This window comes from Malania oleifera, chromosome 13 (assembly GCF_029873635.1).
Source record: "Malania oleifera isolate guangnan ecotype guangnan chromosome 13, ASM2987363v1, whole genome shotgun sequence".
NCBI lineage: Eukaryota > Viridiplantae > Streptophyta > Magnoliopsida > Santalales > Ximeniaceae > Malania > Malania oleifera.
Window position 1 is genome coordinate 15312108 of NC_080429.1, and position 13621 is coordinate 15325728.

Genomic DNA, 13621 nt, shown 5'->3' on the forward strand with positions numbered 1-13621 from the left:
TAGCAGGAATATTTGCAGTCAGAACATGTGATTGAGTGACTCTTTTGGTGTCTGTAAAAGCATATGGCAATTGATTTGCAGCATTTTGCAAATGAATTATTCTTTGAATTTCAAGTTCACATTGATTTGTGCGTGCATCAATATTAGACAAAGTTGGTGTATTCCAACAAAACTTCTGTGTTTTTAATCCTTTACCTTTTCTTTCTCCTAATGACGGAAAAACTGATTCATCAAATTGACAATCTAGAAATCTTACTCTAAAAAGATCACCGATTAGTGGTTCAAAATATCTAATAAAAGAAGGAGAATCAAAGCCAACATAAATACCAAGACAACGTTGTGGTCCTATCTTACTTCGTTATGCAGGTGCAATAGGAACATATACAGCGCAACCAAAAATTCTAAGATGAGACATAATAGGCTGGTGGTTAAATACAAGTTGTCAAGGTGAAAACGATATGCAGCTGGTCTAATTCTAATCAAAGACGCAGTATACACTATAGCATGACCCCAAGCAGATGCAGGAAGCTTTAATTGCATAAGCATAGGTCTAGTAATAAATTATAAATGCTTAATGAAGGGTTCCACTAAACCATTTTGTGTATGAACATGTGCAATAGAATGTTCAACACTTAATCCTATTAACATGCAATAGTCATAAAATGCTTTTGAAAAAAATTCACCTGCATTATCTAAATGGACAGTCTGAATGAGATGATCAAGAAAACTTGATCTTAACTTTATTATTTGAGCAAAAAATTTAGAAAAAGCAACATAACGAATTGAAAGTAGACAAACATGTGACCATCAAGTGGAACTGTAGACGTAATAAAAAGATATTCCATATCTCCTTCATTTTTGGTTTCAACATGATATTCTTTGGGATCTACTAGAATACAACGCATCATCAATATACAATTTTTTCTTATTTGAAAACATAATGTGAACTCTTCCAAAACCTTCTATTACATTTGCAGAGCAAGATATTGTTTTAACATTAATTTCAGCTAATGTTAATTGCAAGAAATATTTTTTAACATGAAGAATTGTGTGAGTTGTGTCATTGTCCACCAAACATATGTCATCCTCCATTTTATCAAGTTTATTTTGTATGATTTAGAAAATGAAAAATAAAATTTAAGAATTTAGAAAGATAACATAATATTACCAATCATATTATATGTAAAACTTTTAATAAAAAATTACATAAGTTAATTTTTTCAAAATAACAAAAACATGAAGATAATTTAATAGTAGACATTTCCATCCCAAATCAAATGATCAATTTTGCCACAAGGATCCTAAAAAAAATCAGAAGCCTCAAAATCAACATCCAAAGGAGACTCTTCACATACCTTGAGAAGTATGAGATTGATCTAAGACAAATAGGTCGCCTTGAAGTTGGAAGCGAGACTGTTATAGACAAGAGCAAGTCCATTAAGACCTTTTTGATGCAAATTTTTGAGGTACTTCTGATTTCTTTTGGATTAGATTTTTTTTTTTTAGAATGGCCAACCTTTTGTAGCAGAGAAGATGGGATGAACTTGTCACTTCAGTTGTGGTAAAACTATCTTGTGTTGCTGCCTTATACAAAAGGCATACACTTCAAGTTATGCAAAATTTTAATAATAACTCGACACTAGCTGCAAAATTTATAGCATTAAATCTATTGTTTTGACATGATCTATATATCTTCAAAACTTGTAATCTCACTTGTTTGTGAGCTATTTTGGCATCACATAGCTTCAGGGTTTTACTATGAACCTAAATTAGCTTCACTGGGAAAACGTCTTGCAGTATTATTTAGACATTTTGGAAAAATCTGGCGAGCTATGACCCAACCACTAGGACTTAGCTTTGGAACTGTTTTACTATTACACCCCTTATTCTATGTTGAATTTACCAATATGATCCTTGTTATTTGTGAACATGCATCTTCTGCCAAGGTTTTGGCTTTTGCATCTACAAAAATTTGGAGTTCATGAATATTTTCCCTTTTGTGATTATTCTGCTTGACTTGTATGAGCAAACAGGAAAATGGTAACATTGATATTGAAGGATGTTGAAACTTGACCACAATCACCACTTTTGTTATCATATTAGCAGGATTCTCAATGGTTCAAATCTTCTGGATTACTACTCCACCTTCTTCCATAATTTCTCGAACAAAGTGATATTGAACGTTGATATGCTTTGTCCTTGAATGGTAGACTTGGTTCTTTACTAGATGGATAGCACTTTAGCTATCACAATGCACCTTGATGTGCTTCTGTTCAATTCCCAAATCTTTTATCAATCCTTGAAGCCAAATTGCCTCCTTCACAGTCTCTGTGACTGTCATATACTTTGCCTCTGTAGTGGACAAAACAACTGTTGACTGTAAGGTAGACCTCCAACTAATCGGCGCTTTTGCAAAAGTAAATACATAGCCAATAGTTGATCGACGCTTATCCAAATCACCAGCATAGTCGGAATCACAGTATCCAACAATACTATGACCATCTTGCTTATCCTGCTCAAATATCAGTCCAACATCTACCGTATACAAAATGTATCGTAGAATCCATTTCACAGCTTGCCAATGTTCCTTTTTAGGATCATGCATATACCTGCTCACAACTCCAACAACTTGTGAAATATCGGGCCTTGTACACATCATGGCATACATCAAGCTACCAACAACACTTGAATATGCTACTTTTGACATGTATTCTCGTTCTGCTTCATTTTTTGGAGATAGAGATGCATTCAACTTGAAATGGGGAGCAAGCGGAGTACTAACAGGTTTTGACTTCTCATTCATACCAAAACGCTTCAATACTTTCCTCAAATAATGTTTTTGAGTCAAACAAAGCCTCCCCAAGTTCCTATCTCTACTTATTTCCATACCGAGAATCTTCTTTGCTTCACCTAGATCCTTCATCTCAATCTCGCTATTCAACCGAGCCTTCAGTTTGTCAATTTCTATCTGACTTTTGGAGGCCATCAATATATCATCAACATAAAGAAGAAGATATAAGTAAGATTTATCTTATAGCTTGCAAAAATACACACAGTGATCATATTTGCTTCTTCTGTACTTTTGCCCCATCATAAACTTGTCAAATCGTTTGTACCACTGCCTTGGGGATTGCTTTAATCCATACAACGATTTTTCAAGTTTGCACACCATATTTTCTTTTCCAGCAACTTTGAAACCTCTTGGCTGAGTCATGTAGATTTCCTCTTCCAAGTCTCCATGTAAAAATGCAGTTTTTTCATCCAATTGAACTAATTCCATATCCAATTTTGCTACCAAAGCCAATAAGATTCTAATGGAGGAATGTTTTACTACTAGATAAAATACCTCATTGTAATCAATTCCCTCCGTTTGTGCATAGCCTTTAGCCACCAACCTTGCTTTGTAGCGAACACTATTCTTGTCAAGAAATCCATCTTTCTTTGTATGTACCCATTTATACCCAATTGCCTTCTTTCCCTTCAGAAGACTAACAAGCTTCCATGTTCGATTCTTATGAAGGGACTGCATTTCTTCATTCATGGCTCCCCTCCACTTTTCTTCTTTTGAACTTTGGATTGCTTCATTGTAAGTGACAGAAGTATCATTGTTTGCAATTGGAGATGCGTAAGCCACCATGTCAACCAAGCGAGCATGCTTTCTAATTATTCTCTTTGGCTTACTCAATGCAATAGATTCACGTTGTTGTAGAGGTTCTTGGGTTGAAACCTCTTCTTCAAGCTACTCTTCTTCTACCATAGGAGAGTCTTCATTTTCTGGGAAAACAATTCTTCTATCAAACTTTACCTGTTTTGGAGCACCATCTTTTTGCTCAACACTTTCTGTTGTCACCCTTTTTTAAAAAGTAGATTCATTAAAGGTAACATCCCTATTGAAGATTATCTTCTTTGTTTCTGGACACCAAAGACGATATCCCTTTACTCCATTGGTGATTCCCATAAAGATTGCTTTCTTAGCCCTCAGATCCAGCTTTCATTCCTTGACATGATAGTAAGCAGTGGAACCGAATACATGTAAGGAATCATAATCTATAGCAGGCTTTCCAAACTATTTCTCCAATGGTGTTTTACCACAAATAGCAGTAGATGGTAGGCGGTTGATGAGGTGGCAGGCATATGTTACAGCCTCAGCCCAAAATTCTCCACCCAACCCAGCATTGGACAACATACACCGAACCTTCTCCAACAATGTTCGATTCATACGTTCTGCCACTCCATTCTGTTGTGGTGTACTTCTCACTGTGAAGTGTCGTATAATACCTTCTTCTTCACAAACTTTAAGAAATGGATCACTTCTATATTCTCCACCATTATCTGTATGGAGGCGCTTGATCCTTCTGCTTGTTTGAGTTTCCACCATATTTTTCCATTTGAGGAACACTCCTAAAACTTCATCCTTAGTTTTCATAGTATACACCTATACTCTTTGAGAAAAATCATCAACAAAAGTCACATAGTAGTGTTTTCCTCCCGGTCAAGTTGTCTTGGAAGGTCCCCACACATCAGAGTGAACATAATCCAAAATACACTTGGTATCATGGATTGTAGTACCAAATTTCACTCTTGTTTACTTCCCTTCGATGCAATGTTCACAGAAATCTAGCTTGCAGGTCTTTACTCCTTTTAATAATCTTTGATTTGTAAGAATTCTCAAGGATTTTTCACCTGCACGCCCCAAGCGTATATGCCATAACCTAGTTGCTTCTATTTCCTTATCATTAGTAGAAACTGTTGCTGTCGTCCCAATAACTGTACGACCTTGATAGTGATACAAGTTATTGTTCTTCCGAATTCCCTTGATTACCATGAGTGCACCAGAGATGATCTTCATGACTCCATTTTCTGCTGTTACTTTGAATCCCTTTGATTCTAGGGTTCCCACAAAAATAAGATTCTTCATCAAAATTGGTACATATCTAACATCTGTCAATATTTTGGTTGATCCATCTTGATTCCTCAAGCGGACTGAACCAATCCCATGTTTGGTAAGAGGGATATCATTTGCTGTGTATACGACTCCACCTTCTAGTTCTTTAAAATCAAAGAACCAATCTCGATTGGGACACATATGATGGCTACACCCACAATCTAGTAGCCATATACTCGAAGAACTAGTTGACGGCGTAACAGCAAGTGAAAGATCTGAGCTTCCATCTTCGTACTCAGCCACATTTGAAACGGCCTTTCCTTTATTAGGTTTGCCTTTATTCTTTAGCTAAGGACAGTCTTTCTTCCAGTGCCTTTTTTTCCCAAAAAAAGGCACATTCATCTTTGTTTGGTCTGGACCTTGACTTGGATCTCTCTTTCTTTCTTCTATTATAGCTTTGTGAATGGCCTCGAACTACTAGAGCCTCGTTGGATCCACTTGTGCTTTCAAGCTTGTCCTTCTTCCTCAATTCATAGTTGTACAAAGCAGCACAAACCTCGCTAAGAGACACTTTATCCTGTCCATGGAGTAGAGTAGTTTCAAGAAACTTGAACTCCTCAGGATGGGATCCCAACAACATCAAAGCTAGGTCTTCATCTTTAGAAGTCTCATCTAGAATAACTAGATCAGTAACCAACCTATTAAAGTTGGTGATATGATCATTCATAGTGGTACCTGGGACATAAGTGAAGTGAAATAGTCTTTTCTTCATATGGAGTTTGTTCTGAGAGCTTTTCTTCAAAAACTTTTCCTCCAGTGCCTTCCACAACTTATTTGCAGAAGTTTCCTTACAGAATGCATACTTTTGCTCTCTTGAAAGACACGATCGAATTGTACCACATGTCAATCAATTGATGGTCCCCCATTCTTTCTTCTCAATATCTTCTGATTTCTCTTCTTCAATGGCAATCTCTAGGCCTTGCTGAAAGAGAGCGTCTAGAACCTTACTTTGCCACATACCAAAATGACCGATGCCATAAAAAATCTCCACTGCAAATCTGGCATTTGTCACAGTAGTTCTTGCCAGAATAGACGAGTTTGATGTGGATGTTTTTGCACTATCTACCATAAATGCTATTCAATAGCTGCCAATGCGGAATGCCAATAGCCCAAGGAAAACTTTTCTAATGTGGAAGATCAGACTAAGCTACAACCACAGAGTATACTAAGAATAATCGTGGCTCTGATACCAATTGTTGTGAAACTTGAGATTTGAAATTTAGGATAGCAACCAAAAGGAGGGGGGGTGAATTGGTATATTTTGATTAAACTTATTATATATTTTTTTTTTTGTAATTTAAAACTCTAAAAGTAAATTAATCAATTTGCAATTTAAACCAAATCACACCACAAACTTAAACCAAAATACAATCCAATCAAATATAAAACTTAACCAATCATTCAAGAATAATTTTTCCCTTGATAGAAGTCCTGCAGCTGTTTTGTAAAGCCTGTTTTGAATGAAATTTTATTACTTTATCTCTTAACCAAGATTTTCGCAAATTAACCAACGTACTCCCTTTTGGGTTTCCGCAAAAGGTTAATTAAAAACGTACTTTCTTAAATCAAGAGACTTCCTTGAATATGATGCATAAGCCCTGCAACCTGCACTTGATATACACAGTATATAATGTGGAAAGTAAAGAGAGTAAGGAGAAGAAGAACACCGAGATTTACGAGGTTCAGCTTATTCCCAACCTATGTCCTCGCCTTTAGTCAATTCCACCAAAGCACTAAGTATGCTCTTTTACCGGGCAGAGCAAGCCTTTACAAAATTCCTCCTTTTAGGTAGAGAAACCTCTCCAAGCAAACAATCCTCACTTGGTACAACGATCCAAACAATCCTTGAATCGTCAACAATACAAAGAAATTTCTATAATGATCTGTGTATAAAAGAAACTCTCAAAACAGAGTAGAATTGTACAAGTTAGAGCACAATCAATACTTCGATCAAATAAACAATAAAGAAACTATGAAACTCAAGTGTTTAGAGATCACCAAGATTTTGTTTTGAATAATCAAACTCGGAGTATGAATCTTGTCTTTGATATTTCAACAGAGTTTCAGAACTTTTTTCCCAAATGGAGTGTGAGCAATAGAAAGTTTTGAGAGATTGAATGCTTTAATTTCAAGAGAGCTGAGTAATTACTTGGATGATTTAATTCTTGAGTTTAAAGGAGTATTTATAGGCATTATTGGTTTAGTTTCCTTGTTCCTCAAGGGTCTTTGAGTGGTATCCAAGTTTTTTACAACGTTCATATTTTGAAAAACCAATTTTTGAAATTTGCCCGTTGGAGTTTAAAAAACAAAAATCCGTGGAGTTAGTCGGCTAGACAGGTGATTGGGTAGTTCAAAAATCACAGGGTCAATCAGATGGACAGGCGGCTGACACCATTCTGTCTCCCAAAAAATTATTTCAAGAAATTGTCAGTCAGCTGGATAGACACAGTTCATTTTGAGTCAGTCGGCTAGGTAATTTTGCCTTGGTTAAGTCAGTAGGCTAGACAGACAAAAAATTGGTTTTTCTTTTTTATTTTTCCATTTCAGCTTTACATATATGATTTGATTTTTCATAAAATATTTCAAGGATTTAAAAATGAGTTTATTAAGTTCATATTGGTCCCTTAAAGAGCTTCATATTTTCTAAATTGTCACTTGATGTGAAGTACTTACAACAAGCTCTTCTTAAACATGATGCTTCAAGTCTTCGATAAGCCTCTTGACTTCAAGTCCCCTTTTTATCTTTAAGCTTTTAAGTACTAAGGCTTCAAGTCTTTTTCTTTAAGTCTTGAAAAGATTTGTTGAAACTTTCTCTTGATATTCATAACTTGTTCTCTTGATATTATGAAAATGCACAGCTTGTTCTCTTGATGATGCTTTAATTCATAGCTTCTTTCTCTTGTGTTGAGATATATATTCTTGAAACAAAATCATTCAACAAGCAAGTTATACCAACATCATTTGTTATCATCAAAATAAGATTGAAAAGCCTCGTTTGGCCAACAAGATTATTCCACCTAACTTTACCACAGTTTACTATTGCACAAGTAAATAGAGAGTGAATGATTGTGTAAAATTATACTAGGAAAATTCCCAGGGAAGTGGGGGCTCACAACGGACCACTTAAGTCCCACTTTCCTAGATAGAATTTTCCTTAGACATGTAATTAACACAATATATTACTACAACTATACTCGACAAAAGCTAACTACTGAATAGATGAAAGGAAGAACACTAGAATTTAATGAGATTTGGCTAATTGTGCCTACGTCCTCGGATACTATCAACTAATATTCCTCTATTGCAGAAATATTACAAGATGAAAGAGAGAAGAGAAAATGTGCCTAAGAGAAAAGTAGGCAAATTTGGTGATGAAATTACAAATGGAAGTTATGGTTTATATAGGTTTGAAAATAATACTATTACAACAACTCATCACCTACCATTGAAAACTAGCCCATCATTAAAGACTTCCATGACAATCTTAAGTTCAACAATGGTGAGCTTCTAGAAATGAGCCATAATTCAACAAAGGAGTTGACTCATCAAATGCATGCTATGGAGGGACTGCAGCTTTATTGAATTGTGTAAATTGGGTGGAGAGTAGTTCGTGGGATGGTTGTTACGGGCTTGTTGTATGCATCGACAGTGCAGTATGTTCTCTTTGCCTGGAATACTAGAGTTTTCATTTTCTGCATTGTTTCTCAGAGGCTAAGTTGCCTTAATTCTTTTAGTAGTCATAAATAGTATCTCTTATAAAGAGGTGAATAACTCTTAGCTATTGGGGTTTGTCCCACATCGGTTGTGGAAGGGGCTGTGGTCAGTTATTAAGTGTGAGGGAAAGTCTCATCCCATGAGTTAGCTTTTAGGGTTGAGAAGACCCAAGACCACCCAACACTGGTATCAGAACCCATGGTTTCTTCCTAAGATGCCGGGCATGTGGTTGATGCGTGAGGGGAAGATTGTTGAGATTTGTCCCACATCGATTGTGGAAGGAGCTTGATAGTCAGTTATTAAGACTGAGGGAAAGTCTCACCCTACAAGTTAGCTTTTGGGGTTGAGAAGGTCCAAGACCACCCAACATTAGCTTCATACTAAAAAATAGAAGCAAAATCTTGACTTGCACATGGACCTAATCTCTCTTAAAAAAGGAATTTTATATCATCCCATGCAGGGCCATTAGTGTTTTACGTTAACAAGTTTCTTATTTTTACAGTTTCTTGTTTTTCTTGGAATGCAATCTAAACAGATGTTGTTTCTAAGTAGGAATAACCTCAGCAACATGCAACTTTTAATCTGGCTGTATAGATATTTCCAGAACAGAGCATATCACAGAATTTTGGCTATCTGTCTTTTCTACAGTGATATACATACATGTATTTGGTTAATCCGACCATCATTATTTATGTCAACTTTGCTTAAAGGGTTAATCTTGTTTCAGGTCTATGCAGAAGGGCCAGCCCGGCCTACTGGAGGAGCAGCTGCTATTGCCATGCTCATAGGGCCTGATGCACCTATTGCTTTTGAAAGCAAATATAGGGGGAGTCATATGTCTCATGCCTACGATTTTTACAAGCCCGACCTTGCAAGTGAATATCCAGTAATGCCTCCTTTGTTCCTTATATTTGGTATTGTAAATGTCAAAAATATTTTACGTAAATTGCAGTGTGTATGCTTATGGTTGTCACATAATACTTTGATCAAACCTTTACTTTTTATCCGTAATTTACTGTACTTTAATTTTATTTTTTTTCTTCTTAATTGGGTCTATTGTTTCTACTTCGTGCATTTTCTTTATGGTCACTAGTTCCTGTTTGATGACTCAAGTTTCCTAAACAAACTTATAGGTGGTAAATGGAAAGCTTTCCCAAACTTGCTATCTCATGGCACTGAATTTTTGCTACCAACGATTTTGTAATAAGTAAGTCACTGAATTTATGATCACATTTTTATATCCATGGCATTCTCCTGGTCAAAATTCTGTATAGCTGTACTTTTTTTTTTTTTGTAAAGGAGGGCAGCACCTTCTTTATTTATTGATATATTCTCACTTTTTGCGGAGAAATACCGTGGTTATAAGGCAAGCATTGAGAGATTACAGATAGAAAAAATTAAAGGTCTCTCAAAAAATAACACTAATATCTAGCCAAAATAGGACTACAAATCCAAACAAAACTAAACAAGAACATAACAACCAATAAAAGACCTCATGCATCAAACCAAAAAAAAGGAAACCAACTAAACATACATCATATAAATCGTATCCATCTTATCCATTTTATACAAACCTTTTGATAATTCAAAGAAGTTGACTACTATTTGTAAACAAACTATTCCTTCCCATAGCACCTTGTTAAGCCAAAACATCTGCCACTTTATTCATTTCTCTATACAAGTGATTTATAGAAAAGTCTACTCCCTCCAATAAACCAATAAACTGTTCCAAAATATCCCACAAATGCCACAATGAGTATTTACTAGATCTTATCCAATTTAATACAATCTTCGAATCACATTCAATGTCAATACTAGTATGGCCCAATTGTTTACAAAGCTTTATTCCTCTCATCATTGCTCTCAATTCAGTTTCATTATTAGAATAAGAATCAAATTATTTTGAAAAACCAAAAATAAAAAACCTGTACGGTCTCAAAGGATGCCACCACCACCTGCCGGCTCTGGGTTCCCCAAGTTGCTCCCATCCAAATTTAGTTTCAACATCCCTTATCTCAGTTTTAGCCATCTCACACCTTGCATAGTTTTATTTCTTTTATTCAAAATTTGCACTTCCCGATTCTGCAATATCTGAACATCAGTATCCTTTAACTGAGTCATAACTGTCATATTCATACTCAAAACCCGCACCCAATTCTTAATGGATAGCCACACATTTGTACTACTCTCCAATTTTCCTTTCATTATTGTCACACATCTCCTTCTCCACAACCTCCAAATTACTAAATAAGGAATCAAACCCATTAATGTTCCTAATTGAGAGTATCGGAAAGTCCTATTAAACCACATTTGAATTCTTTCTTTCCAACTTTGGTACCAAAGGAAAGGTATTCCTACCTCCACCGAAACCTTCCTCCATACATCAGTAGCAAGATCTCCCTTATTTAAAACATGTTCCACATCTTCTGATTGTCTCATCTCACAACAATCACATGCCGAATCAAGTGATACCCCCACCCTTCTCACCTTTTCAGCAACGCTTAAGTACTCAAAAGCAGCCTTCCACATACAGGTAACAATTTTCTTCCGTATAGGTGTACATGACCAGGCTTATTTCCTATTTATATATAGGTACGAGAATTTGAAAGCAAGCCATTTTCAATTTCAGATGCTGATTATTTTGTGTTTCATTCTCCATATAACAAGATACTGCAGTTCATGCATTTACTTCTAGCTATACAAATTGCTATCAGAGATCTCATAAATTTGTTATGGAAAATTTAGTAATTTACAGTATTCTTTGAATTGCTACTCCAGCTTGTGCAAAAAAGTTTTGCTCGATTGTACTTCAATGACTTCCTGAGGAATGCCAGGTTCCACAATCTCACTTTGCTTTGCATATATTTCTGTGGTTTTGTATAATTTTTTGCCTCACTTTTATTTTCAGGTCCAAAGTGCACTCAGCTTTCCGCTGCTGTCATACTTGGATGTCTGCTGCTTTATCTATTGATATTTAGAGGAACCTTTCTGTGTTTTCTGGACCTATTTTTTGAGGATTCCTCTTTACATATTGTAAAGTGTGTGTTTCTTGGTTTTGAGCCGCCATTTATGTTTCTTACCTTTACAATTGTCCGCAAAGAAGAGGGGAGAGGCTGTGGTGGATTTAGAGGAGACGCCTAATGTAATTTTGACTGCATATGTTCTATTAAATAGAATTACACATATTTTACCCTATTTTGCTATTAACTTAAGAAGAGGAGGCACTTTATTTCTTTTAATATGCCTTTTAGGTGCCTTTGAAATTGTTTGCACACTAATCAGTTGCTGATTCTGCAATTGCACTTCTTGATCAGCTTTGTTGGAGAGGCTGCCAAAGAGATGCTTGCTCCATTTTCAGCTTTGTCTGGCGATGAGAGCTATCAGAGCCGGGATCTTGAAAAAGTATTTTTATTGATTACAAAGCAATGAGTGTAGTTGGTTTTTGAATAGGTCATGGCTCCTAGGTTTGAACTCCCTGCTGATGACACCGTAATTTTTATTTTTTTATTTTTTCCCAATATATAGGCAACCCAGCTAGCAGCAAAGCATCTATATGATGCAAAGGTGCAATCAACTACTTTGTTGCCCAAACAAGTGGGCAACACGTATACTGCATCTCTCTATGCGGCATTCATATCTCTGCTCCACAATAAGCACAGTTCACTGGTAAATGCTCCAACTAATTTTGTAGCAGTCTGGTTCCTAATGTTGAGAACTGGTAAATGGTAATTTTATCATAAAAAACTGATGAACTTGGATTGTTTCCCTGATTTTCAGGGAGGTAAACGGGTTGTAATGTTCTCATATGGAAGTGGTCTAACTGCCACGATGTTTTCACTCCGACTTCGAGATGGACAGCATCCTTTTAGCTTGTCAAACATTGCAACAGTGCTGAATGTCTCTGAAAAGCTGAAATCTAGACACGAGGTATTTTCCCTTTTCGTGGTGATCTTGATTCTGAAGCTTAGTTAACTACCTTTTTCCTGCCTTCTTGTATTGGCCATAAGCAAGGTCAGGAATTGACCAGCCCTGTTCCTAGAAAACGTTTTAATTTTTTGTGGTATTTACATGATGCTTTGAATGCACTGAAATGCAAAAAGGTAAAAGTAAAACCACTGCTTACAGAATAGCAGGTTCTGTTGAAATTTTTATTCATTGTTAAAGAACAACTGATAACAAACCAAGCACGTTTTTCATAACAGTACTTGATTTCCATTAAAGTTGAGCAGGGAGAAATTTGTGACCTTAATGTTTGAAATATGCTCATCCATTTCTAAACATCATGTGACTATTATTTGCACAATGCAAATGAACTTTCCCTTCAGATCTAAACTGAAAGAGCAATTTATGAAGTCTGATGTGTTTGTGTTTGTGTTACCCACAAAGGATAGATTTAGGAACACTGGTGGAATTGAACCTTGTCTTTCATATTTTTCTCTCTTATACGTGACAATCCATTCGAAACACTTGTTTAGCTCATCTATGATAGTTGATATATGGAACACGTATTCGAATATAATGCACGCATTTGATCGTATGCAGATTGCTCCTGAGAAGTTTGTTGAAACCCTCCAGCTAATGGAGCACCGATATGGAGGCAAGGACTTTGTGACGAGCAAGGACAGTAGGCTGTTGCCTCCAGTCACATACTACCTCACCGAAGTTGATTCAATGTACAGGAGGTTCTACGCCAAGAAGCCTGGGAAGACCCTCGATTGTGCCCTCTGAAAATGGTTTGCTGGCCAATGGTCACTGATAGTTGTTGGCAAGATAGTGGGGTAGAACTAAAGAAAAAAAAAAAACCATAGCAGTGTTTTCAGATGTTTCCCTGTTTTAAATAATGTACCTTTCAAGGTTTCTCGCCAAATTTCATATGAATGTGACTTGGCTCAGTGTAAGTAAGCTCATTCTGAGTAATCAAAACTCATGTTACTCATTTGTCGGATGAGAAAATATTTCCTG

General features: G+C 36.1%; 1 pseudogene; it reads left to right on the top strand.

Moving 5' to 3' along the window:
- The first annotated feature begins 1277 nt into the window (after nucleotides 1-1277).
- On the top strand, nucleotides 1278-13415 carry LOC131145703 (hydroxymethylglutaryl-CoA synthase-like; annotated as a pseudogene).
- The last annotated feature ends 206 nt before the right edge of the window (nucleotides 13416-13621 follow it).